Source organism: Carcharhinus amblyrhynchos, chromosome 13 (assembly GCF_965287045.1).
Source record: "Carcharhinus amblyrhynchos chromosome 13, sCarAmb.v2.hapA, whole genome shotgun sequence".
Classification (NCBI taxonomy): Eukaryota; Metazoa; Chordata; class Chondrichthyes; order Carcharhiniformes; family Carcharhinidae; genus Carcharhinus; species Carcharhinus amblyrhynchos.
The window spans coordinates 4,982,538-5,008,683 of record NC_137336.1 but is presented as its reverse complement, the minus strand read 5'-3'; positions in this window follow the sequence as shown (position 1 = coordinate 5,008,683).

Genomic DNA, 26,146 nt, shown 5'->3' with positions numbered 1-26,146 from the left:
TACATAGGCAGATAGACTTTAAAATGAAACCTTTCAGCTGAAGCAAACCATACAAGGGATTCCACACTGCATCAGCTGGAGCCAATGAATGGCTAACCTCAGAATCAATGTGTAACTACTTTCCCAATCATACGATCAAATTGACATATCAAACATTGCAGCAATGGCCCAGACTGTCATTCTGCGTTCACACAGCCCAGTAATGAATTGGATCACAGTCGAATCACTTCCCCTTTTCAATTCTGACAACAAAAATCAATTATTCAATGGTTGCATCAACAGATGGCGATTGCTTGAGTCTTGTTAGAAATTAGCGCTCTCACAATTCTGTCTAATTGTCTGTTACAGGGTAATGATGCGTGTGAGAGTTACCCATCAGAATAGAGTCCCATGCCTGTCTGGATCGCGGGAGATTCAGACAGATGTGAACTGAAGGAATCTTTCTCTGTAACTCTCCACTTCTAACAATCTCCACGCAAAAATGATCCATGGTATTCGCTCATCAGCTTTTTATAAAGTTCTCCTTCGGTTAATTTATTTTCGGTCTGGTCATTTCATACACCGACTGGGATTTTATGTTAGCAGCTGGCACCATCCTGAAATCAGAGTGGGCAAGGGAAGGGGAGGGGAGGGGGTGAAGGGGGGAACATTTGGAGAGTGGCCAAAGGTTGACTTTTGGATTCTCTCCAAGTTTGTGTCTCGTTCCGGTGACGATGCGGGAAACCTCAGCCGCTGTTTAATATCAGAGCTCACCGGGACATGGAAGAAGTTACGTTGCTGGTTTATTAACCCAGAATCTTGGGCGACATGCACCTAAATCTTCTGGTTTCTGGATCATCAGACACTGGATGTAAGATCCAAAATGAGTTGGGACCCCAGTAGAAGTTTAGACGCATTGATCTCCACTGGAACTGCCTGGAAAATTTTGACTTTCAATGAGCAGTTCCCCGGCTCCCTGGATCTCCTTGGAAAGACAACTCAGAGTAAAAGCCGGAGACTTTGGACAGTTCTGATGTACTCACCTGGATAGTCGCCAAAGCAATATTGGACAGAATAATCCCAGCCTGATTCCTGGGAAACTTCAGAAATAGCTGCCCAGTCACTCACACTAACCCATTACCCTCCCAACTGCTCACTTACCTACCCTACCCACCTCACCAAACTCACCAACTATCACCTGCCAACCAATTTAACTGTCACTCTATCTGCTTAGCCACATACTTCACTCACCCATTCACTCACCCATCCATTCACTCACTCTCTCACTCTCACTCAATCACTCACTCATTCACCCATCCGCTCACTCATTTACTCACTGCCCATTCACTCCCCCATCCTCTCACCTATCCACTCGCTCACTCCTTCACTCACTCACTCACTCCTTCACTCACTCCTTCACTCCTTCACTCACTCACTCACTCCTTCACTCACTCCTTCCTTCACTCACTCCTTCCTTCACTCACTCCTTCCTTCACTCACTCACTCACTCACTCACTCACTCACTCACTCACTCACTCACTCACTCACTCACTCACTCACTCACTCACTCACTCACTCACTCACTCACTCACTCACTCACTCACTCACTCACTCACTCACTCACTGTACTGTACTTTTACTGTAAACCTCAACCTTTGTCGTTCAAGTGAGAACAAACCAAGTTTATCCAATCTCTCCTCAAAGCTAATATTCTCCACACCAGGTTACATCCCGGTAAACCTCTTCTGTGCCCTCTCCAGAGCATCCACATCCTTCTGGTAGTGAGGCAACCAGGATTGTACACAGTATGCTAAGAGACGCCTCACTAAGGAGGCATAGTTTTAGCATAAAGGATGGCAGGTTTAGAAGAGGTGAGGAGAAATTATTTATTTCAAAGGATTGTGAATCTGCGGAATGCAGTGGACATTAGGTATAATTAAGGAGTGGGCATTTTTTTAATTAGTAATGGGTTGAATGCTATGGTGAGCAGGCAGGAAAGTGGAGTTGAGGCCATGATGAGATCTTATTAAATGGCGGAGCAGGGGCTGAATTATCGAATATTGCTCTTAGCTCTTGCATTCTTATCAAGTCTGACAGCATCTATGGAGACAGAATAGAACCAATGTTTTGAGTCTGGATTGCCCTTTGTCAGAGCTCTGTTGAAGGGTCATCCAGACTGGAAATGTTGGCTCTATTCTCTCACCACAGTTGCTGTCAGACCTGTTTTTGTTTCAGATTCCAGCGTCCGCAGTAATTTACTTTTATCTTGCATCCTTATACTCTTTATTTACCATCTCTCTGCACATTTGTGATCAGAATTGCTGATGCACTTGGAAATGCAGTAATATATTAAAGATAGGAAAGTAGGCCATTATTTTTAAGACTATATTTCTGCTGTGTACCTGCCATTCCTGAGCCCTCCAATCATCATGAATTATTATAATTGATTCAAGGGACGTCTGAAGGCAATCTTCCCATTCAGTAAATGATCAGATTTAGAGCATGTTTGTAATTTATAAAATTTGGGCAGTATATTTACATTTGGAGTTAATTCACACTTAAACATGGGAGAGGAATTTATCAAACCAGCTCCAGCGATGGAATATAAAACACAGCTTCCAACATTATCTCTTTCTGTCACCAGTGTTCCTGTACTCTTGTTCTAGGAGCACTGTAAAGACATCATAATTTCAATTTTACGATTCACCTCATAAAAATTATGTCACTGACAGTAAGCATTTTGCCTTTTTTGAGAAGTTTGAAAGGTGGTGCACTTGACAGGTTTGCCTGGCTAATCTTTGGCTGAATGTAACGCAAAATTCAATGAGCATGGCTTACTGCTAAAGGATTAATTTGCCTTTATTTGCTGGAACTGATAATGCAGCTTCCTCAGTTGGAATTTATTCTGTAAGAAGTCTCACAACACCGGGTTAAAGTCCGTCAGGTTTATTCAGAATCACGAGCTTTCGGAGCGCTGCTCCTTCATCAAGCCTCACTCTGACACTCACCTTCCCTCAATCTGGTTTCCAATGTGGAGTGCCATAAGCGTAGACAAGAGTCATGGGTGGAAGAGGGAACTCACAATGTTAAAATGGCGGCGCAGGCTTGTTGGGCCGAAGGGCCTGCTTCCCGTGCTGTGTTGTTCTTTGTCCTTATGATACTTGCCTGAGGAAGGAGCAGAGCTCCGAAAGCTTGTGATTCCTAATAAACCTGTTGGACTTTAACCTGGTGTTGTGAGACTTTTTACCGTGCCAATCCCAGTCCAATGCCGGCATGTCCACATCATGGAATTTATTCTATTTAGATTTTGGGAAGTGAGCTATACTTTTAAGAAAATTCATTTCTGGGATATGGTTGTCACTGACTAGACGAGTGTTTATTGCCCATTTCTAGTTGTTGTTGAGAAAGTGGTGAGGAACTGCCTTCTTGAACCGCTGCTGTCCATGTGGTGTAGACATACCCACTGTGCTGCTAGGAGGGACTTCAAGGTTTTGACCCAATGACAGTGAAGGGTCAACATTTAAGGGTCAGCATTTAAACCCCTCCTTAATTGTCCCTGAACTGAATGGCCTGCTGGGGAAATTCAGAGGCGGCTGAGAGTTAACCATAGTTCTGGAGTCACAGGTAGACAAGGCTAGCTGAGGATGGTGGATTTCCTACAAGACATTCACGAACCGGATGGTTTTTTAGCAACAATCGACAATGGTTTCACATTCACCATTATGGAGATCAAATTTTGATTCTAGATTTTATTAATTACATATAAATTCCACCAGCTGCCAAGGTGGGATTTGAACCCGTGTCTCCAGAACATGAGCCCAGCCTCTGCATTATTGTCCAGTGATATTAAGCCAGATTATTCACAACCTTGTTGTCACCTTTGATTCTGAGATGATCTTTCTGCCTCCTGTTCATGTCACGTACAGATTACAAACAGATCAAAGAACTCAAGACTGAGCCTCCGTGAGACGTTGTGGGCCATCAGCAGCAGCAGCAGAATTATACTCAACCACAATCTGAAACCCCATGGCCCGACATATCCCCCACTCCACCATTACCCAAGCCAGGGGTCAACTCTGGCTCAATGATGAGCGCAGGAGGGCATATCAGGGGCAACGTCAAAAAATGAGGGGGGCCGGGGGTTGGGGAGGGGGGGGTATCTTATGTTCTCATCCCGCAGGTTGATGAACAGGGCAAGCCAATAAGATTGCAAGAGAGGTGACAAATTGGGCTTGTGCCCAGTCTCTCGCCTCTCGTTATCTTACTGACTTTCGATATTTGGCGAGATCAGCCTCACGCCGCAAAGAGCATAAAGCTGATATAAATATTTAAATGATATTTTAATTAGAATTTAATTTGAATTTAAACATTATTAGTGAAGCTGGCCTTTCACGCACACTGGCACTTCTAGCCTGGCACATTTGCAGTGCACAACGGGCACCAGGCAGTGGCAAGGAAGCAGAGCTTGAGAGGCAGGACCTCCTGAGAGAGGGAGGGCACGAAGGGGGCAGGATCTGAGGGGAGGGGGCGGGGTGGTGCTGCGTACGCTGCTACCAGGATTGGGGGGGAGAGGGAGGAACTGTGCACTCTGCAACTGGGTTCGTGGGGGTGGGGGCTTGCTGCACCCTCTGCAACGGCAATCAACCACAGTGGGAGCGGGTGAGCGACTGGGCCTGGGGGAGGGAGGGAGGAGGGGGAATGTTAGGGGCTGTTACGATGGTTTTCTCATTGTATTTTAAAACTATCATTCCCATCAAGTATCCAAACAAAGGAACGGAGTGATTCCAAGGTGATCTTTACTGTAACCAACTACATGACCCTGAATGTCCATTCAGACCATTCAGAGTGCAAAATTCAGAAATACATAGGCAATTAAAGTTTCAGCTTTGATTACAGGTAATTAGCATATACCAATAACAGAATAGGACTTATCTCTATCCAAGCATAATTAAGGTTACATCATGCATACATAAGGGTATCATGTCCAATTAAAACTTATGCGTGTTATATTGTCAGGAAATGATAGGTATATCTCTGACCAATGGCATCTCAGCTACACTTCCCGTTGTTTCTTATTCTCATGGGAAGGTATGAACTGCAGATGCACATCATTCGATTAGCTGGGCCTTGAGCCTTATCTGGACTTGCTTTAATCAAAATCTGTCATTTTTACAAAGCTCTCCCCGTATGATGGTGGTTCAGCTTGCACCTTATGTGATTTTTAAACTTGTTGATCATTAACTCTTTCAGATCCACGCAGGGAGAGGGATTGGCCATGGAGGCCAGTGACAGCTGGGGGGGGGAGGCAGTGACAGATCTCTCTGCTATATGCAACAGCACAGAACCGAGAGATCTGCGCATGTGCAATTGCGCCCTCTGCTGTGAGCTGTTGGCTTTTGGCTAGTTTAGGCCCTGCCCTGCTGCCTGTTCTCCGCTTGTTGGTGTCATACCTGGCACAAAAAAAATGTTTGCTGTGATTGGAGGTCAATCAGCTTAGCTTGTGGACACCCCCTGCAGGAGTTCCTCAGGGTAGGGACCTAGACCCAACCATCTTCAGCTGCATCATCAATGACCTTCCTTCCATCATAAAGTCAGAAGTGGGGATGTTCACTGATGACTACACAGTGTAATAGTAGATAATAAATGAATGGCAGCTGAAATGAACAAATATTTTCTGCCTTCTTCACGACACAAGATACAAAAATATTCCAGTATTAGCTGTAAATCAGGAGGTGGACAGGAGAGAGGAACTTGATGAAGGTACAATCAATAGGGAAGCTGGACTGAGCAAACTGATGGAACTGTGGGCTCCAGGTCCAGATGGACTTCATCCTTGGATCTTAAAAGAATTGCCTAATGAGGCAGTGGATGCATTGGTATTAACTTTCCAAAATTCACTGGACTCTGGAAAGGTTCCATTAGACTGGAGAGCAGCATATATCACCATTCTAATCAGGAAATGGGTGGCAGAAGTTACAGGCCAGTTAGCTAGACATACATCATGTGGAAGGTGCAAGAATTGATCATTAAAGAGGTTATAGCTGGGCACTTAGAAAAACACTCCAAGTAATTGGGAAGAATTGACGTGGTTTTGTGTTAAGGAAATAGTGTTTACATAATTTACTGGTGTTCTCTGATGGAGTAACATGCCCTGTGAACAAAGGGGAGCCTGTAAGTGCACAGTACTTGGATTTCCAGAATGCATTTGATACATCAAAGGTTATTGCAGAAAATAAAAGCTCGTGGCACAGGGAGTTATATATTAACATGGATAGAAAACTGGGGAAAAACAGAGAGAGTCAGCTTAAATGGGTCTTTTTCTGATGTGATGAGTGGAACCCGCAGGTGTGTCAGTTTCTGCTTTCTACAATTTATATCAACGAAGGGGAAAAGACATGCTAGCTAAACTTGCAGAGGAATGAAAATAGGCAGGAAAGCATGTTCTGAAGAGGACATATGGAGGCTACAGGGGGATATAGATAGCTTAAGCGAATACTTTCCAAAGGATGAGAAACTTGTAAGTGGTGATGCTCAAAGACACTTGGGATGTGTTTGTACAAGGAATGTAATAAGTTAGCCTGCAGGTGCAGCAAGCAATTAGAAAGACAAATGGAATGTTGGTCTTTATTGCGAGGGGATTTGTGTACAGAAATAAAAAAACTCTTGCTGCATTTGAACTGGGTTTTGATCAGACCATATCTAGAATATTGTGTGCAATTTTTGACTCCACATTAATGAAAGAGTGTTTTTATATTGGACGCAGGTGAAGCAAAGGTTTGTTAAATTGGTTTCTGGGATGAGGGAGCTGTCACATGATGAGAGGTTGAGTAAACTGGGTTTATATTCTCTGGAGTGAGAGGTGATCTCATTGAAACCAAAAAAACCTTGCAGGGGTTTGATAGGGTGCAAACTGAGAGACTGTCTCCACTGGTTGTGGAATTGAAACCACGGGGGTACAGCCTCAGGATAAAGGGTGGATTTTGGATCTCAGGATTTAGGGCTGAGATGACAAGAAATTACCTCACTCAAAGGGAGAAGATGCCTTTGAAATTGTTGCATCGTAGCTGTACTGTAAGGTTTCAAGGAAAAGTAATAATGAATGGAAATTTGGGGATTATTTGTGATTATTGTAACACAATATTACAATCGGCCGCTTAACTCAGACAGAAATGCATAGGTCCTCAATCATTATTACGTCAAGATAATGCCTCAGAGCATTTGCCATTATTGCTTTTAAATAAGTAGTTTGGATCATCCATCATTCTTTAATAAATATACATACTTCACAACAGCTTTAATATATGAGGCTCTTAAATAGACAGGTGCTGGAAGACTGTCTGCCTCACTCTGAGTGCTGTTTAGAGAACTTTGTCTCAAGATACCTTGAACAGTAATTGATGCTTTATTACAGAGTATCAAACTGCAAAGTTTCTCCTGAGTCCTGTGCGATGATGCAGAGTTTAAATCTGTCAAGCAAGAAATGTTCCTCTCATTGCATAGTCATAGATGGAAAATCTTTGGCTTCTGATGTGCGATCATGCTCCCTCAACATCACTCTTCATTGCAGACCACTCTCCCTCTGGAACGATCTCTCATCTTCCTCGACCATCTGAAGCTGCCGAGCTCACTACCATCTCGCAATCTCCTTTTCTCCCGTCACCCTTCATATTCCAAATCACTGCCCTATTAGCCCATGCTTTCTCACCCCCTAAAGCTAATGCAGGGGAAATTGCAGAGTGGAAATACATCATTTGATGTGCCGATGGACTGGGATGGGCAAAGTCAGAGTCATCTCTGGTAAAGTTGTAATTTGTCTCAGTTCTCTAATCATGCTACTCTGGGCTTCATTATCCACTTGTAACTCCCTCCCTAACAGCACCGTGGGTGTACCTGCAGCAGTCCAAGAATGCAGCTCGCCACCTTCTCAAGGGAACACGAGGGATTGGCCTGGCCTGTGACACCCACATCCCCATAAATGGATAAAAACAAAAACTCCCTTCTTTATTGGCTGCCTGTCACACCCTCCAACTCCCACGCTGACCAACCACCTCCCCTCTCCTTGGGCTCTGGGATCCCTCCCCAACTTAAAACCCTAGGACTTAACTTCTTACAGCCACCCTGCTCTGCTCCAGCCTCCTTCCCACAGTCCTGACAGTGCCAATTAACTCCGCTCTTCCACTGCAGAGATCAAGGGCGCAGTTTACTAAGTGGATTGGCTGGCTGCTCAGAGGGCAGGGCTTCCTCCTGAGGGAGAGATGGAAATCCAGCCTGTCACTGACTCAGCACACCTGCAACACATCATGTCTTCGGGTCGGTGGGCAGGCAAAGACTGTGTTGGCTTCCAGCAGTCTGCCTTCCCATGAGGTGCAGCACGCTTTTTTATCATTGAGCAGGTTGGGGACATCTGGAGATTGCAAAGGATGCTATATAAATGCAAGGTGTTAATTAATTTACTTCATATAGATTGAGATTGAAGTATTTGCCATAAGTGGGAACAGTTATTTTCACTCCAATGTGAGTGTGAAATATATTAAGACGGGGCTAGGTCTGAGCTCAGTTGGCTGGACAGCTGGTTCATGATGCAAATTGACATCAACAGCGTGGGTTCAATTCCTGTACCGTAGCATCACAGAAACCCTCCAGTGCAGAAGAAGGCCATTTGCCCATCGAGTCTGCACCAACAACAATCACACCTAGACCTTATTCCTATAACCCCACATATTTACCCCACTAATCCCTCTAACCGATGCATCCTGGGTCACTGAGGGGCAATTTAACATGGCCAATCTAACCCGAACCATAACCCCAACCTGCAAATCTTTGGATTTTCAGTTAATTAATTTTGTACCAGCTAAGGTTATTCACAAAGGCCCTGCCTTCTCAACCTTGCCTCTTGCCTCAGGTCTGGTGACCCTCAGGTTAGATCACCACCAGTCAGCTCTCTCCCTCAAACATATAATTGAAAGCATTCTTCCTGGTTGTATCGCAGCTTGGTATCGCTCCTGCTCTGCCCAAGACCACAAGAAAATACAAAACGTTGTGAATGTAGCCCAATCCATCAGGCAAACCAACCTCCCGTCCATTGATTCTGTCTATAGTTCCTGCTGCCTTGGCAGAGCAGCCAGTATAATTAAAGGACTCCATGCACCCCAGACATTCTCTCTTCCACCTTCTTCCATCAGGATATAGATACAGAAATCTGAGGTCAAGTACCAACCGACTCAAGAACAGCTTTTTCCCTGCTGCTGTCAGACTTTTGAATGGACCTACCTCGCATTAAGTTGATCTTTCTCTACACCCTAGCTATGACTGTAACACTACGTTCTGCACTCTCTTGTTTTCTTCTCTATGAACGGTATGTTTTGTCAGTATAGTGTGCAAGAAACGATACATTTCACTGTATGTTAATACATGTGACAATAATAAATCAAATCAATTCAAGTCAGAATCGAAACAGGAGAGCAGTCTGTAGTCACCTGGGATTGCAGTGAGTTAATCTGCTACAAAGCTAAAGTACAAGGGTTTACTTTCTGACCAGGTGCTAACAATGCAGAGCTCCTGAATCAGCTACTGGGAGCACTGAGCAGAAACCCGAACGTGTGTGTCAGATTTTCTAATCATTTAAAATGTGTGTTTGCATTTTCACCGCACCTTGCTGTCACAGTTCTGATGGATGCAAAAAATTAACTTGCATTATTTTAACTTAATTAACTGCAATCAGAAATCTGTATTTTTTAATAGTTCTAAATCTTATTAAAGCAATCTTGCCCAGGGCAAACATTTCTTGTTCTTATTCATATCTTCCTGCTTAGAGCATCACTCACTTAAACAGTGAGTCTCAGTTTCTTCTCTGTTTGCTGGAGCCTGATTCTGCCCTGTTACTTAACAACAACACACTGCATTGATATAGTTCCTCTAATTGACACTTCATGGGAGTATGAACATCCGAAATTTGAAACAAAACCAGGCAGATGACTAAAAGCTTGGTCAAAGGGCAAGAAATCTCGCAACACCAATGGGTTTATTTGGAATCACGAGCTTTCGGACCACTGGCCCTGCATCTTGTGAGTAACCTGATGAAGGAGCAATGCTCTGAAAGCTCGTGATTTCAAATAAACCTGTTGGACTTTAACCTGGTCTTGTGTGACTTCTTACTGTACCCATCCCAGTCCACGCCAGCATCTCCACATCTTGGTCAAAGAGGTGAGGGAGGTAAAGAGGCAGGGGCCAGAATTCTTTGGCCGTTCACACCCCACTCCCACCATCAGCGAGTTCAGGGGATTTGGCGCTCAGCCAAATCTCCGTTCACTGCAGCAGGACGGGAGAATCCGGCTGTGAGTGTGTTTGGACAATCCGGCCCACGGAGTTTTATGGAGTGAATTCCAGAGGTTAGGGCTTAGGGAGCTGCAGGCGTGGCCACCAATGGGCATGCAATTGAATTTGGAGATGTGTAAGGGTAAGGAAGTGGAGGAGTTCAGGTAGCTCGGTGGACTGCGTTGGGCTGGAGGAGATGACAGAGATCGGAGGGGGCTAGGAACTGGGACCATTTGAAGACAAGGATGAGGAATTTTCAAATCATGGTGATGTTGGATCAGCAATCAATATAGGTCAGAGTGATGGCATCTGAGATTCGGATAAGCTTCTGTTATTCAGGCTGCAAAATGGGATAGTGTTCAGGAGGCACTGGAATCACCAATTCTGGAGTAGCAAAGGCATGATGAAACTTTTCAGCAGCAGGTGTATTGAGGAAGAGACACACTTACAATGGAAAACCTTAGCCCAGCATCAGAGGAACAATGTAGATAAAATAACAATGTAGATAAAATAAAATAAATAATAATAATAAAATAGATAGGATGCAGGACTGGGCGGAGAAGTGGCAGATGGACTTCAACGCGGATAAATGCGTAGTCGTCCATTTTGGCAGAACCAACGGGATGAACGAGTACACTATCAAGGGCAGAAGTCTGAGTAGTGTTGAGGAGCAGAAGGATCTTGGGGTCCGGGTCCACAGGACTCTTAAATCGGCCTCGCAGGTGGAGGAGGTGGTCAAGAAGGCGTATGGTGTACTGGCCTTCATTAATCGAGGGATTGAGTTTAGAAGTCGGGAGGTAATGCTGCAACTTTATAAGACCCTTGTCAGGCCTCATTTAGAGTATTGTGCGCAGTTCTGGTCGCCTCACTATAGGAAAGATGTAGAAGCTATTGAGAGGGTACAGAGGAGATTTACAAGGATGTTGCCTGGACTGGGAGGCATGCCTTATGAAGTTAGGTTGAGGGAGCTGGGACTCTTTTCCCTGGAGAGACGAAGGTTGAGAGGCGACCTGATAGAGGTTTACAAAATGTTGAGAGGAATAGATAGGGTGGACTCTCAGAGGCTATTTCCCCGGGTTGAAATGGTTGCTACGAGAGGACACAGATTTAAGGTGCAAGGAGGGAAGTTCAGAAGTGATGTTAGGGGTAAGTTTTTCACTCAGAGGGTGGTGAGTGAATGGAATCGGCTGCCGTCAGTGGTGGTGGAGGCGAACTCGCTGGGGTCTTTTAAAAGACTTCTGGATGAGTATATGGGGTTTAATGAGATTGATGGTTATAGATAGGTCTGTAGGTTGGTAGGTGTTGATGTGATCGGCGCAACTCATGGGCCGAAGGGCCTGTTTGTGCTGTAGTGTTCTATGTTCTATGTTCTAACTCCTCAGAGGCCGGTGTCCCTTCACCACATTCTCTTTACTTACAAACTCACTTCCATTCCTAGCGTGCTACAGGTACACAGTCAGAATCCGGAATGGCCATGGACTTGACAATCCCATATTTACACACAGGTGAGGCTTCCTGATTGGGCAGGCAAATATGACCTCAATCAGGGAGCTCATACTCCAAGAAGCCGACCTCATGGATCTCGTTGAAATCATTACTGTGGGTTTCTACAGGTTAATGGGCCAAATTCCTTTTGCACCAGTCCTTACTTAGGGAATTTAGATATAACAGTCACTAATGAATCCTGAAGAGGATTTCTGGGGGAACCACAAGGGACAAAGATAAACTATTAAACCAGTTCCTTCACGGTGATCTGGACAATTCAATATTCACTCATCTAAAAGGATGCTGCCTCTTTCTCACATAAACAGTGTACATCCCAAATATATGGTGGCATAACATTAATGAAAAGGTATTAAAGATGAAAGTGCACAGTGAGTGATTGGAACCCTGGTAATACCAAACAGTGAGTTTTCTCAGAGGCTGAGTACAGGAACACTAGGTAATGGATGGCTGTCAGTGAGATTCACAGTGAAAATTGAATCAAGCATGTTCAGGAGACATCATAAATCAAAGAGGCTTTGCTCACTTGGTTTTCAACCTCAAAACAATCCTCTCTGTTAAATCATCACCTTTTGTCTCTGCCAGCCTTTGTGTGTTCTCCACAGCATCCATCAGCAAGTGCTTCCATTTACACTGAATCGTTCACAGGTTTTGCCTGCCTTTTGGGGGATAAATAACGTGTGAGTGATGTCACCGTATTGCAGCAGAGACACCGGTGATGTAGCGTCTAACAGGGGAGTGTGAGCCCCTCACAAATGCCTTTCCTTGCTGTGAGCTGCTTCCCCACCCTTGGCAAGTTTGTGCAGGTAGGATGTCAAGTGGAATGGGTCAGTGTATCGGGTGCAAGTCATTCAATAATTCTTCAAAGTTATTCTTTGGAGAAAAGGTTTAATGTTAAATATTGAGTGCTGCATCTTATGTTTTATTGCAAACACATTAATAATGCAACAAGTGTTGGTCAAAAAATAATAAGAATGAGGGGAGATCTCATTGAGACATATAAGATGATGAATGGGATGGATAGGATAGAGGTGGAGAGACTCTTCCCGCTCAGAAAGGATAGTAGGACTAGGGGGCACAGCCTCAAGATAAAGGGGGGGCAGTTTAGAACGGAGTTGAGGTAGAACTTCTTCACTCAAAGGGTGGTGAATCTCTGGAATTCTCTGCCCGTTGAAGTGGTGGAGGCTGCCTCGCTAAATATTTTTAAGAAGCGGGTTGATGGGTTCTTGATAAGAGAGGGGATTAAGGGTTATGGGGAGAGGGCGGGAATGTGGAACTGAGCCACAACAGATCAGCCATGATCTTATTGAATGGCGGGGCAGGCTTGAAGGGCTAGATGGCCTACTCCTGCTCCTATTTCTTATGTTCTTATGTTCTTATGCGGAGATAAGATGAGACACATTGTGGCACTGTGGCCCCTTTAAGGTGGCCATACTTTGAGGACCATGTGACTGGGCTGGACCCAATGGAGTGGCGCTGCAGGAGGCTAAGCCAATTGGGATTGAGGGCGCGGGACAGAAAGGAACCTCAGTTGGAGCCAGGGAGGTGAGAGTAGAGTGTGTCAGACCATCACCATGTGTATATATTGTATATCAGTCAATAAACCATTCCTTGTCGAAGCCACAAGTCACCTTGAATTTGCTATATATATATATAAAACTAACTGCAGCGAGTGGTCAAGGAATCATAGAATCATTAAACCCCTACAATGCAGAAGAGGCCATTCAGCCCATTGATTCTGCATCAATTCTCTGACAGAGCATCTTACCCAGGTTCTCTCCCCCGCCCTATCCCTGTAGCTCCACACATTTATCTCCGCTAATCCAACTAACCTACACATCTTTTGGGGTGTGGGAGAAAACTGGAGCATACAGAGGAAACCCACACAGACACGGGGAGAATGTGCAGACTCCACACAGACAGTCACCCAAGACTGGAATTGAACCTGGGTCCCTGGCACTGTGAGGCAGCAGTGTTAACCATCGTGCCAACTTGTTGCCTCTTGAACTGGTCAATTGAATCATCTGACCACATTGCTCGGCTGGTCATTTTGTGGATCTTGTTTGGTGATGTTTGATACACAATATTGATGGGTTGGAATAGTGGACCAGTCTGGATGGCACAAGATTTGATATGGTCACCTGCACTCGATTAGAGTGGGAAAATCCCATCGAATTACTCCACATTCTGAGAGGTGGTGGTGGTCATGAGCTGTCGATTACAAAAGCGTTTGGTTGAACTTTTCAAAACTGAGATCGATAGGTTTTTGTTAAGTAAAGTTGTCAAAAAATACGGAGAAAAAGGCAGATTAGCGTGAGTGGGAGATCAGGCATGTTTTGATAGAATTATAGAGGGGCAGAATTTTCCTATGTTTCTAAGCAGACAGCTGGCACAGGTAGGAAGTGAAACTTTCTCCTATTTGTGGTTATTCAATGCTGGTATTGAGCAGTTCCCATGGGAGATGGAGCACATAAAGAAGTAAGGTAAGCTGCCTCAGGAGATACGGTAAGTCACAACGCCAGGTTAAGGTCCAACAGGTTTCTGATGAAGGAGTGGCACTCCGAAAGCTCATGGTACCAAACAAACCAAATAAGTGGACTTTAACCTGTTGTGATGAGACTACTTTCTGTGCCTACCCCAGTCCAACACTCCACATCAGAAGATAAATCTCATAATTCCCAACCTGCTCCAATACATTACCATTCCTGCTGCGGCCATACAAAGCTATTTCCAAGTTAGGTTGTGAGTTTTGCGAATTGGGAGCAGTTTTGTGTAGTTTCATGGCGCATAGGAACTCAGAGACCTACACTTCTATTACATCGCAACCCTGTGTCCCACAAAGGGCAAGACTTCCATCATCTGGATCCGAGATAGATACAGAATCCAGAGAGCAAAGGCCAGATTTCCAATCACAAATCTTCATCTTTAATCAGCTGATTTGTCTTCACTCTTGACTAATTCAGTAGTAACGAGGACATCCATTGAATTTTGGTCCCCAGCAATAATATCAACAACATTTTGATTTGAGTAATGCCTTCGATGTAGTGAAACATCCCAGGCTGCTTCCCAGGAGCATCACTCAGCGACTTCTGACCCCCTGATGGGAAACAGTCGGACAGCGCCCCCCAAAACCTGGTCAAAGATGATGATCTTTGATTAGCATATAAAAATCAGAGAGGGATAAAGAGAGTTAGGGAGGGAATTCCAGAAACTGGGATGGAGGCAGCTGAAGGCAGGGCTGCCAGTGGCGTTGTTGTGAAAGTCTGGTGAAGTCCAAGAGCCCACACGTGGAAGATTGCCAAAATCTCCGATGATTTGCAACATTAGATTTGAATGATTGGTTTAACCTACACTAATGCTGAATGAAAAGCATCATTATTATTTTACATACTGAATTCCAGCACATAGAATTATTCATTCACCCTTACCCCTCTGACTATTAATAAGGCACCAAAGAGTTGTCAGAATTTCGAGTGTGTGTTGTTAGCTTGCCAAGGAAACTGGTTCTTCTATCCTGAAGGAAGAGTCTGGGATTGCTGTGGGATGGAGAAGGGTTAAGTCGTAGAAATGTACGTTTGTCTATAATGAATTATAGTGCATTATTGATTGACCATATTCCTTGCAAATCTGCTCAGTGTACAAACCATCCAGTCGTACATCAGAGATCTGGGAGCTTTCATGCATTTTTAATTATTTTGCAAATCAATTTTGAATTAAAATTCATGATGGTTATGGGGTACAACAGTAAGCAATTTGTTCTCCAAACTTAGTCTAATTGGCATTTTTGAAACTTCCAAGCTAATCATTCCCTTTTGGCTGTATTGCATTGAATACATGACAAGAATGGGCTTGGGCGTGAGTAAATATCTGTCAAACTGCGCCTCCCCCTCCACCCCCACAGCTCACGCTTAAATTAGCCTGTCACCAATTATTAATGGGACATGCGAGATGCTACAGTCGAGACGGGCTAACTTTCCCGGGAAGCGACTGCCACTGATTCAGATGAATAAATTATCCTTCGCTGCTCCTGATCCCTCCAAAAAGAAAATAATGACCAGGGGCTGAATTTTCCCAAAATTGCACACAGTGTTAGGTCAGACTAGAAAAGTTACACAAAACTTCACAGGCACTTTTTCCTGGCCTGATATTTAACGGTTTCCCAGTGCTAGCAAGAGTCACATAGCCAGCTTGTGGGGGTGTATAGGAAGGGGGGACGTTATGTAGGGGGGGCTGGGGGGGGGGGATTGGGAGCTGTGGGGGAGGAGGGTGAGGTTTAAACTTGATGACAGCACCGGGATTCTGAGGTTAGTTTATTGTTTAGATTAATGATTTATTAGTGTCATCAGTAGGCTGACGTTAACACTTCAATGAAGTTACTGTGAAAATCCCCTAGTCACCACACTCTGGCACCTGTTCAGGTACACTGAGGGAGAATTTAGCACGGCCGATGCCTCTAACCAGCACGTCTTTTGAACTGCAGGAGGAAACCAGAGCACCCGCAGATAACCCACGCAGACACGGGGAGAATGTGCAGACTCCACACAGATAGTGATCCCAACCAGGAACTGAACCTGGGTTCCTGGTGCTGTGAGGCAGCAGTGCTAACCACTGTGCCACCCTGTCACTCAGAGTGCCATTTTAAAAGCGTTTTCTGACTTCAAAGTTACATTTAAGGCATTACTCCTGTCAGAGTTTGGAGCATCTCCTCCCGTCACCACAATGCCAACATCAAGGACGGCACGGTGGCACAGTGCTTAGCACTGCTGTCTCATAGCACTAGGGACCCGGGTTCAATTCTCACCTCAGGTCACTCTCTGTGTGGAGTCTGCACATTCTCCTCGTGTCTGCGTGGGTTTCCTCCAGATGCTCCGGTTTCCTCCCACACTCTAAGGATGTGTGGGTTAGTTTGATTGGCCATGCTAAGTTGCCCCCTTAGTGTCAGGGGAATTAGCAGGGTAAATATGTGCAGTTACGGGAATAGAGCCTGGGTGGGATTGTGGATGGTGCAGACTCGATGGGGCGAATGGCCTCCTTCTCCACTGTGGAGGTTCTATGATTCTATGGTCTATGATTATGACATCCTGCACAGTGAGAATCGAGGCTCTGCCCACCACCCCTCTCTCTCCACTCACACTCCCTCACCCTCCCCCTCCCCACTGCACATTGGGATGGCCCAGTCAGTGATACCCACATCCCATAAGATGAATAATTCTCCCCGCCCCCCAGTTCATTAATATTCCACATTCAAGATACCAGATTAAAGTCTAACAGGTATATTTGGTAGCACGAGCTTTTGGAGCACCGCTCCTTCATCAGGTGAGTGGACGCAACTTATGTTACCAAATAAACCTGTTGGACTTTAATCTCATATTGTGAGACTACTTACTGCGCCTACCCCAGGACAACACCTGTAACTCCACATTACATTCAAGATGATTAGAGCTTGGAGATTTTGCTCTAAATAGAGCTCCTTGCTTTTCATTGCAAGGTCTTCTTATACTTTTAACATATATGTCTAATTAATGCAATCTACTTAATCCCACTTGTCTGTTCTTTCCCCCTTAGCTCAATAATTTTTCTCCCCTTCAAGCATTGATGTGATTTGGGTTTTGAATATTGCTCACAAATCTGTTTGTCGCGTGGCTGCTCACAGCCTCATTATCGTATTGAAATTACCAACCAGAGTTCTCGGAGTGTGTTGGGCACTTGCCCATCCTCCAACCTCAGTTAGAACTGTGAGTGGTCGGGTCGGATATGGGAAATCTGGTCTTAAAGACTTCAATCTCCCCACCTGACTGAAAACCATCTTTCCGGCTGATTCAGATTTCCCCCCATTGTGTCTCGTTCATTCCATCAGATTTCCTGGGGATGTCAAGGCCTTGGCAAGGGTGCAGGGACAATTTACCGGAACGCTCCAGGCATGACAGGCTTCAGTTTTGTGAAGAGATGGTTAATTGGAGATTAATAGATTTGCTCAATGTGCTGGTGGTTTCGATTGAGTAGATAGAGGGAAATGGTAGATAACCAAAGTACATAGGTACAAAATAATTGGCAAAAGAACAACAGGAATAATTATGAGTATTTTTTATTTTACTCAGGGTGATACAGTGGCACAATGGTTAGCACTGTTGCCTCACAGCACCAGTGACCTGGGTTCAATTCGGGCCTTTGGTAACTGTCTATGGAGTCTGCACATTCTCCTCATGTCTGCGTGAGTTTCCTCTGTGGGCTCCAGTTTCCTCCCACAGTCCAAAAATGTGTGGGTTAGGTGGATTGGCCCTTAGTGTCAGGAGGACTAGCTAGGGTCAGTGCAAGGGATTATGGGGATATGGCCTTGGGGGATTGTGGTTAGTGCAGATCCGATGGTCCAAATTCCCTCCTTCTGCACTGTAGGATTCCAGAATTCCATGAATTGGTGTGATCTGGGATGCGCTGCCTGAAAAGATGGTGGAAACGCATTCGTTGATGGCTTTCAGGAATGATCATTGGATAAATACGTGCAGGGAAAAACTTTTGCAGAAAAAGCATTGGGAACAGAGATGGAGGGGATGGGATTTTCCAGCCCATCCTGCCAATGGGATCTTCCATTCTCATCAAAGTCCATACCCATTGAGGTTCCCTGGCTTCAGAGTGGGCGCGCCAGAAAATTACCACTCACTTTAGTCGGACTGGAAGATTCCATTGATGGCCAAAGGTGGACCACTTGGGAAATATGCCCATGTTGTGGTGGGGATGGGTGGGGACTGGAAAACTTTGGCTGGGGATTGGGACTAACTAATTGCATATATCTACCAAAGAGCCAGGTACAGCACAATTGGCCAAATAGCCTCATTTCGTGCTTCAGAATTATCTGAAGCCATTCACCCAAGCCCGAAACTTTAACAGTTAACCATAGAACACCATCACCAAGTAAAGAACATTCATACAAAGGTTTCATACCTTCGCTCTCACACAACATTTTCTTTGAAATACCTTAAAAGTTCACTCAGATTAAAAATAATTCTCACCAATGAATTCCAGGTGGAGTGAGGAATCACAGTGCAAACATACTTTGAACCATCTTTCTGTCCAATACTTGTCCGACTCTTACATTGAATTACAGTGCACTCATTTCAACCAATATGTTACTGGAGTTCTTTTCTCAATTCCCCAACCTGCTTTTCCCCATCATAACCTTTCCCAGATTGTGAAACATGAGACAAATGGATGGAGAGAGGCAGCGAGTTATTATGATTCAGAAGGTTCTGTCTGCAAAGGAATCCAGATTCAGATAGAAACTACGGAAAGGGAATTAGATATTTTTCTTGAAAAACTTGCAGGTTATGGGCAAAAAAAGAGTAGGTCAGTGAGAGCTTTCAAAGAGCTGGCAGAGTCACGATGGGCAGAGTGGTCCCCTTTTATATGGTTCTTAGTTCGCTGAGAAGTAACTTGCATTTGAGACCAGATCAGAAACTCTAAGTTCTATTGCACAGTTAGCCTAGAGCCCAATTTTATTTGATTTTGCCATTCGTACAAACATAAAGAGTGGCGGAGTTTGGGGGGGGAGGAGAGAGGAGGTGGTGTGGGGATGATTCACCCAAAAAAATTCTGAGTGCTGAATTTGTGGGAAAAACCTCACAACCTATACAAACACTATTTATCTTTAACACTTAAAGTTAATTAGCTTGCATAATATTGGTTTGCATTCTGTAGATTTGACTCATAATTTATAACTAGGTCATAGAATCCTACAGTGCAGAAGGAGGCCATTCGACTCATCGAGCCTGCACTGATAACAATCCTACCCAGGCCCTATCCCCACAGCCCAATAGCCACGTGCATTTACCCTCGCTAGTCTCCCTTGACACTAGAGGGCATTTTAGCATGGCCAATCCACCTAACCCGGACAGGTTATGCTCCAAGTACGATTCTATTGACCTACTAGGAAGCTTTTATGAAAACAAACTTTATTTAATAACACAGTTGGAATAAGACAAAAATAATTTGCGTAAATTTTACCAATTGAAATATTTAAACATGACAAGGTTTTATTGTTGACTGCTAGCTATCTCTATAGTTCCAATTTAAGCAATATTCCCACAGACACACATCCTTCTGCAGAATCAGTTTGAACAAAAAAAGGCTTACATTTGGCTAGGTTTCCAGCCATTTAATATCTCTGGACCGAGATCAGAAAGACACCTGACTTCTGACTCTCATACAACAGCTTCCAGAGAAAGACCTTTCTTGAAATAAAGTTTAAAACTGAAAAGTTTATTTATTTATGTCACAAGTAGGCTTACATTAACACCGCAATGAAGTTATTGTGAAAATTCTCGAGTCTCACATTCCGGCACCTGTTCGGGTACATTGAGTGGAATTTAGCATGGTCAATGTACCTAACCTGCACATTCTTTGGGCTGTGGGAGGGAAACCGGAGCATCCAAAGTAAACCCACACAGATACGGGGAGAACGTGCAGACTCCACACAGACAGTGACCCAAGCTGTGAATACCAGAACTTCAGAGAAAGAGTCCTATTTTCCGTCATATTCCGGCCTCCAAGTCCAGACAGAGAAAGAGAAAGGCAGAAAGTTATTTCTCTTTTCAAGGTCTCAAGCAGGAACTGAGCACTTGTGTGTGTCTATCTGTGACCTTAAACCCATTCAATTACATACCGTTCCTGTCAATCAATCTAATCAAGCCCCACTCTGAAAAACTCCAGGGGATAACACTAAAATAACAACAGAATGTTAGTCCAGAGTAAAACAAACATTCCAGCAATTCGGATCAATTATCTTCTGCTGTATCAACATGGACTGCCACTTATAGACAAAGTGGCACCAGGTGAATAAAACAGACTGCAAAAAGAAACTTGCACTAGAAACATGACACAAATATATTTCTTAAAGGCATAGTATGTCCCAATTGGGACGTTTCAACATGGTGAAGATATCGGAGTAAATCTTCTAGTGCAACACACCATGGATGTCATTGTAGGCGGGATGGCCAAGGTTTATTGACCTTGGCAGGACTTTTCTGTTCTGGGCCAAGCTGTGACCCAAAAATCCTGCCCAATATATGAATGTAACTGTTGACATTGTTGTGTATTTGTTAGATGGGCTGGACTGTATGTGAGCATCTGCCTCACAGAAGAAAAATGGTCCAAAGCATCAAGTTCTTTCTAAAGAGTGTTTAGATGGTTTAATGTCACTAATGGGCTTTCTCGATAGTAACCAATAAGCTAATGCAGGAAGATCTGTAGAAAACCCAATAACAACCCAACAATGTAGTGAGGCCACATTGGATTCTGAGACTAGGATCCTGAATCTTAATAAAGGAAACTGCAATGATATGAGGTATGAATTTGCTATGATAAACTGGGAAATATTAGTTAAAGGGGTGATGGTGAATAGGCAACGGTAAACATTCAAGAAACACATGGATGAACTGTAACAATTGTTTATCCCTGTTTGGTGCTAAAGTAAAACTGAAAAGGTGGCCAAACCATGGCTTACAAGGAACATTAGAGATAGTATTAGATGAGGCATACAAGTTGACCAAGAAAAATAACAGACCTGAAGATTGGGAGCAGTTTAGAATTCAGCACAGGAGGACCAAGGGACTGATTAAGAAAGGAAAAATAGAGTTTGAGAGTGAGCCTGCGGGAAACATAAACACTGAATATAAATGTTTCTGTAGGTATGTGAAGAGAAAAAGATTGGTGAAGGTATGTCCCTGATGGTCAGACACAGGGGAATGTATAATGGGGAACAAAGGAATGGTTGACCCACTGAATGGATACTTTGGTTCTATCTTCACAAATAACACACCAGAAATATTGGGGAACACAGGGTTAGTGAGATGGAGGAAATGAAGGGGATCAGCCTTAGTAGAGAAATGATGTTGGGGAAACTAAAGGAATTGAAAACTGATAAATACCCATGTTGCAATGCCGCCAAGGGCAGGTAAGGAATGTTTTCAATGTCCAGTGGAACCTTCTGATCTTTGAATGCTTCTGGTCAAACAGTTCCCGGTGATCACCTCGGTCCACACTCCAGCGGCAACTCTAAAGGCACCCATTTCCCTCAAATGGAACATGGAGCGACCAGGAAGGAGAGCCCCGTGTGATCGTACTGGGATGCTGCCATAATTTATTTGGTAGCAATGCCAACAGAGGCATAAATTGATTGAATTGATTGGCCACCCGCAACTGGTCAATGGGTGACCATGTCATTGCCCATCCCATTCTGAAACTATCCCCCGGCAGCGGAAAGACATCAGGCTTTTTCAGAGCTCACCTTCATCTCAGTCCATCACCTAGGCGTGGCGGGGGAGAGGGTATGGGGATGGTGGTGTATGGTTGGTGGGGGGGGAGGGGGGTGGGAGTGGGTGGGGGGAGGGGCAGTTGCAACATTCTGGCCCTTGGGTAAAATTTAACTCAAACCAGCACAAGGACACCTTGTGCTCCTGATAACTTTATGAGGTCTGCTCGTGGGAGCGATGCGTTAGACTGAATAATCAACAGTCTGGAGCAGTTAGAACCAAGAGGTCATCCTTTCCGATAGAAATATCGCTAATTGCAGCAATGATGGCACTGGGTGAAGATACAAGCTAGTTAGCACAGGATTTTAATGAGACCTGACATTTTGAGGATTTTTCAGTATTTACATATCTCACCGATAATATTTGTACCTCTCCAGTGGGACAATGTTCAAATAGACAAAATGTCACCTGCAATGAAACAAGCTTTTTTTTTAGATTAGTCAATCACCCATCATAATAATCCTAAATATCGTTAGCAGCTTGGTCCTGTACTATTTGACATCACCTTCACAAACTCTTCTAAAATGCCAGGATTACTGAGAGAAATCTCAGGCCCAGCAGAAGTTACCAGATGGTTAGGCCATAAAAAAATAACAAACCGACAATATTCATCTCCAGAGGGGTAGAATTGAAAAGTAGGGAAGTTATGCTACACTCGTATTGGACCGTAAGTTTGCAGCTTTGGTCACATATTATCAAAAGGTTATAGAGGTAACAGGCTTCAGAAAAGATTTACAAGGAAGGCATCATAAATATGTGGGGATTCATATCAGGAAAGAATCGACACTCTCAGGAAAAAGATTGAGGGATGATCGAGTAGAGGTTGTTAAAATGGTGAAAGGTTTTGACAGATTGGATACAAAGAGAATCTTTCCTCTTCCGGGGTAAAACAAAACCAGAGATCACCCACATAAGAAAGACACCAAGAAATCCAGCTGGGAATTCAGAAGAAGCCTCTTTACTCAGAGAATGGTAAGAATGTGGAACTCACTATCACAGGGAGGGGTTGAAGGGAATAGTAGGTGCGGTGATTTTCCCTTTAAGAGCCACACAGCAGATCACATGGTCTGTGTGACCAATCAGGACTCAGAGTGGGCAATCATCCCATTTGCAGACAGGCTCAAAGTCTTAAAAAGGAACAACTAGTCAGGGTGCCTGTCTCTGGGTGAATAGGCCCATTTGACCTCTTCACAAATGACTGGACATGTGACTTAGGTATAATGCCCAAACAAATAATATAGGGGATGAAGCAAAACACAAAATAATTCTCTTTAATTTTTGATTTGATTTGATTTATTATTGTCACAATACACTGTGGAATACACTGCCTGCTATGATAGTGGAGTTGGACACTTTAGGAACTTTCAAGCAGTTATTGGATAGGCACATGGAGCACACCAGAATGATAAAGAGTGGGATGGCTTGATCTTGGATTTGGACATAATTTGACACAACATTCAGGGCCGAAGGGTCTGTACTGTGCTGTACTGTTCTATGTTTTCCACAGCCAGAAAGAATGCTTTCTATGGTGCATCTGTAAAAGTTGGTGAGAGTCATAGCTAACATGTCAAATTTCCTCTGTCTTCTGAGAAAGTAGAGGCATCAGTGGACTTTCTTAGCATCATTATCACAGCAACAGTGCACCGGATTCTCTATCTCATTACTGTACTCCGTCTCGTTATTGTTTGAGATGTGTCCCACGAAGGTGGTGTTGTCAGTAAATTTGAAAATCGAATTGGAGGGGAATTTGGCCCACAGTCAGAGGTGTATAAGGAGTAAAGCAGGGGACTGGGAACACAGCCTTGTGGGGCACCAGTGTTGAGGATGATCGTGGAGGAGGTGTTGTTGCCGATCCTTACTGATTGTGGTCTGTGAGTTAGGAAGTTCAGGATCCAGTCACAGAGGGAGGAGCCAAGGCCCAGGCCACCAAGTTTTAACTCAATGCCCCGACCAATGAAGGAAAGCATGCCATAAGTCTTCCTGACTATCTTCTCCACCTGCATTGGTACTTTCAGTGACCTGTGTACCTATACAACTAAATCCCTCTGCTTATTAGTACTCTTAATGTCATTTACTGTATATTTCCAATCTTTATTAGACCTTCCAAAATGCATCACCTCACTTTTGTCCAGATTAAGTTCTATCTGCCATCTCTTGACCAAGTCTCCAACTGATCTATAACCTGCTGTACCCTCTGACAGTCCTCATCACTATTCACAAATCCACCAACTTTTGTGTCATCCGCAAACTTACAAAATCAAACCAGTTACATTTTCCTCCAAATCATTTATATATATTACAAACAACAAAGGTTCCAGCACTGATCCCTGAGAAATTCCACTCATCACAGCCCTCCATTCAGAAACACACCCTTTCACTGCTACCCTCTGTCTTCTATGACCGAGCCAGTTTTGTATCCATCTTGCCAGTTCACCTCTGATCTTGTGCGACTTCACCTTCTGCACCAGTCTGCCATGAGGGACCTTGTCAAAGGTCTTGCTGAAGTCCATGTGGACAACATCCACTGCCCGACCCTCATCAATCAGTTTCGCCACTTCCTCAAAAAACTCAATCAAGTTCATGAGACACGACCTCTCCTTCACAAAACCATGTTGCCTCTCACTAATACACCCATCCATTTTCAAGTGGGAGTAAATCTTGTCTCAAAGAATCCTCTCCAATAATTTCCCTACCACTGATGTAAGGCTCACCGGCCTGTAATGACCTGGATTATTCTTGCTACCCTTCATAAACAAAATAACCATACTGGCCATTCTCCAGTCCTCTGGGACCTCCCTTTGTAGCCAATGAGGATACAAAATTTCTCTTAAGGCCCCAATTTCCTCACTTGCAGTGCAATGCAACTCAGTTTGTCTGCTGCAGCCCTACTGTACCTGTGGGATTGGCCTAGTTGGCCATGGGTACAAGTCCATATTGACTATGTTGGTCCATTCATGGGCACAATGTCTTTGCTCGTGAGTGATTCACACTCTAATTGGATGGACGTTTTTGGGATGAAGTCACTTCCATTATTATGATCAAAAGATTACATCAATGCTTTTCAATTCATGGATTACCTGCAGTTATGATGTCAGTCACCAGAACTGTATTCACAAGTGCTGAGTTTCAAAACATGACTGCTCTCAGTGATATTAAACACTTCAGAACTGTGACTTACCACCCAGACTAGCTGAGAGATTCATCCAAATTTTCAGGTCTGGCCTGAAGAAACTGTCAGGAGGAACCTTGGAGACCAAAATCTCAAGGTTCCTCCTCAGCTGTTGTACCACTCCACACTGCACAATGGGCTTTCCGCCAGCAGAACTGCTAATCCAACATCATCTCAGAACAAGACCGAGCCTTGCATTTGCAAATCTGCCAGGGGGGTTAGAAGACAGTCAAAGTATTCAGAAAACAAGGCATAACTCACATAGTAACGCACGATTATTTATGGTAAATAAAGTCGTATAGGAGAGAAATTTTGGGAATGGGTCTAAATTGATCCCTGGAATTATTGTGACTAAGATCCCTTTCATACCACCCAGATGTGAGCAAACATTTGTTTGTAAATATATGGACCACCTGATGAGTACAGAGACCCTGCAGCAGATAGTGAGTGTTGTCATCAAGAAATGTTGTCAAACCCATGAACACCGAGATATCTGATTGACCCCTCATCAACATAACTGATGAGACAGTAGTAGAGATGACACAGTGCCACAGTGATTAGCACTGCTGCCTCGCAGCGCCAGGGACAAGGGTTCGCTTCCCAGCTTGGGTCACTGTCTGGGTGGCGTCTGCATGTTCTCCCCGTGTCTGCATGGGTTTCCTCCGGGTGCTCTGGTTCCTTCTCATAGTCCGAAGATGTGTGGGTTAGGTTGATTCGCCATGCTAAATTTTCCCATAGTGTCAGGAGGACTAGCAGCGAGAATACGTGGGGGTAAGGAGATATGGCTGGGGTGGGATTGTGGTCAGTGCAGACTCAATGGGCCAAATGGCCTCCTTCTGCACTGTAGGATTCTATGATTCTATCATGCCTCTGTACA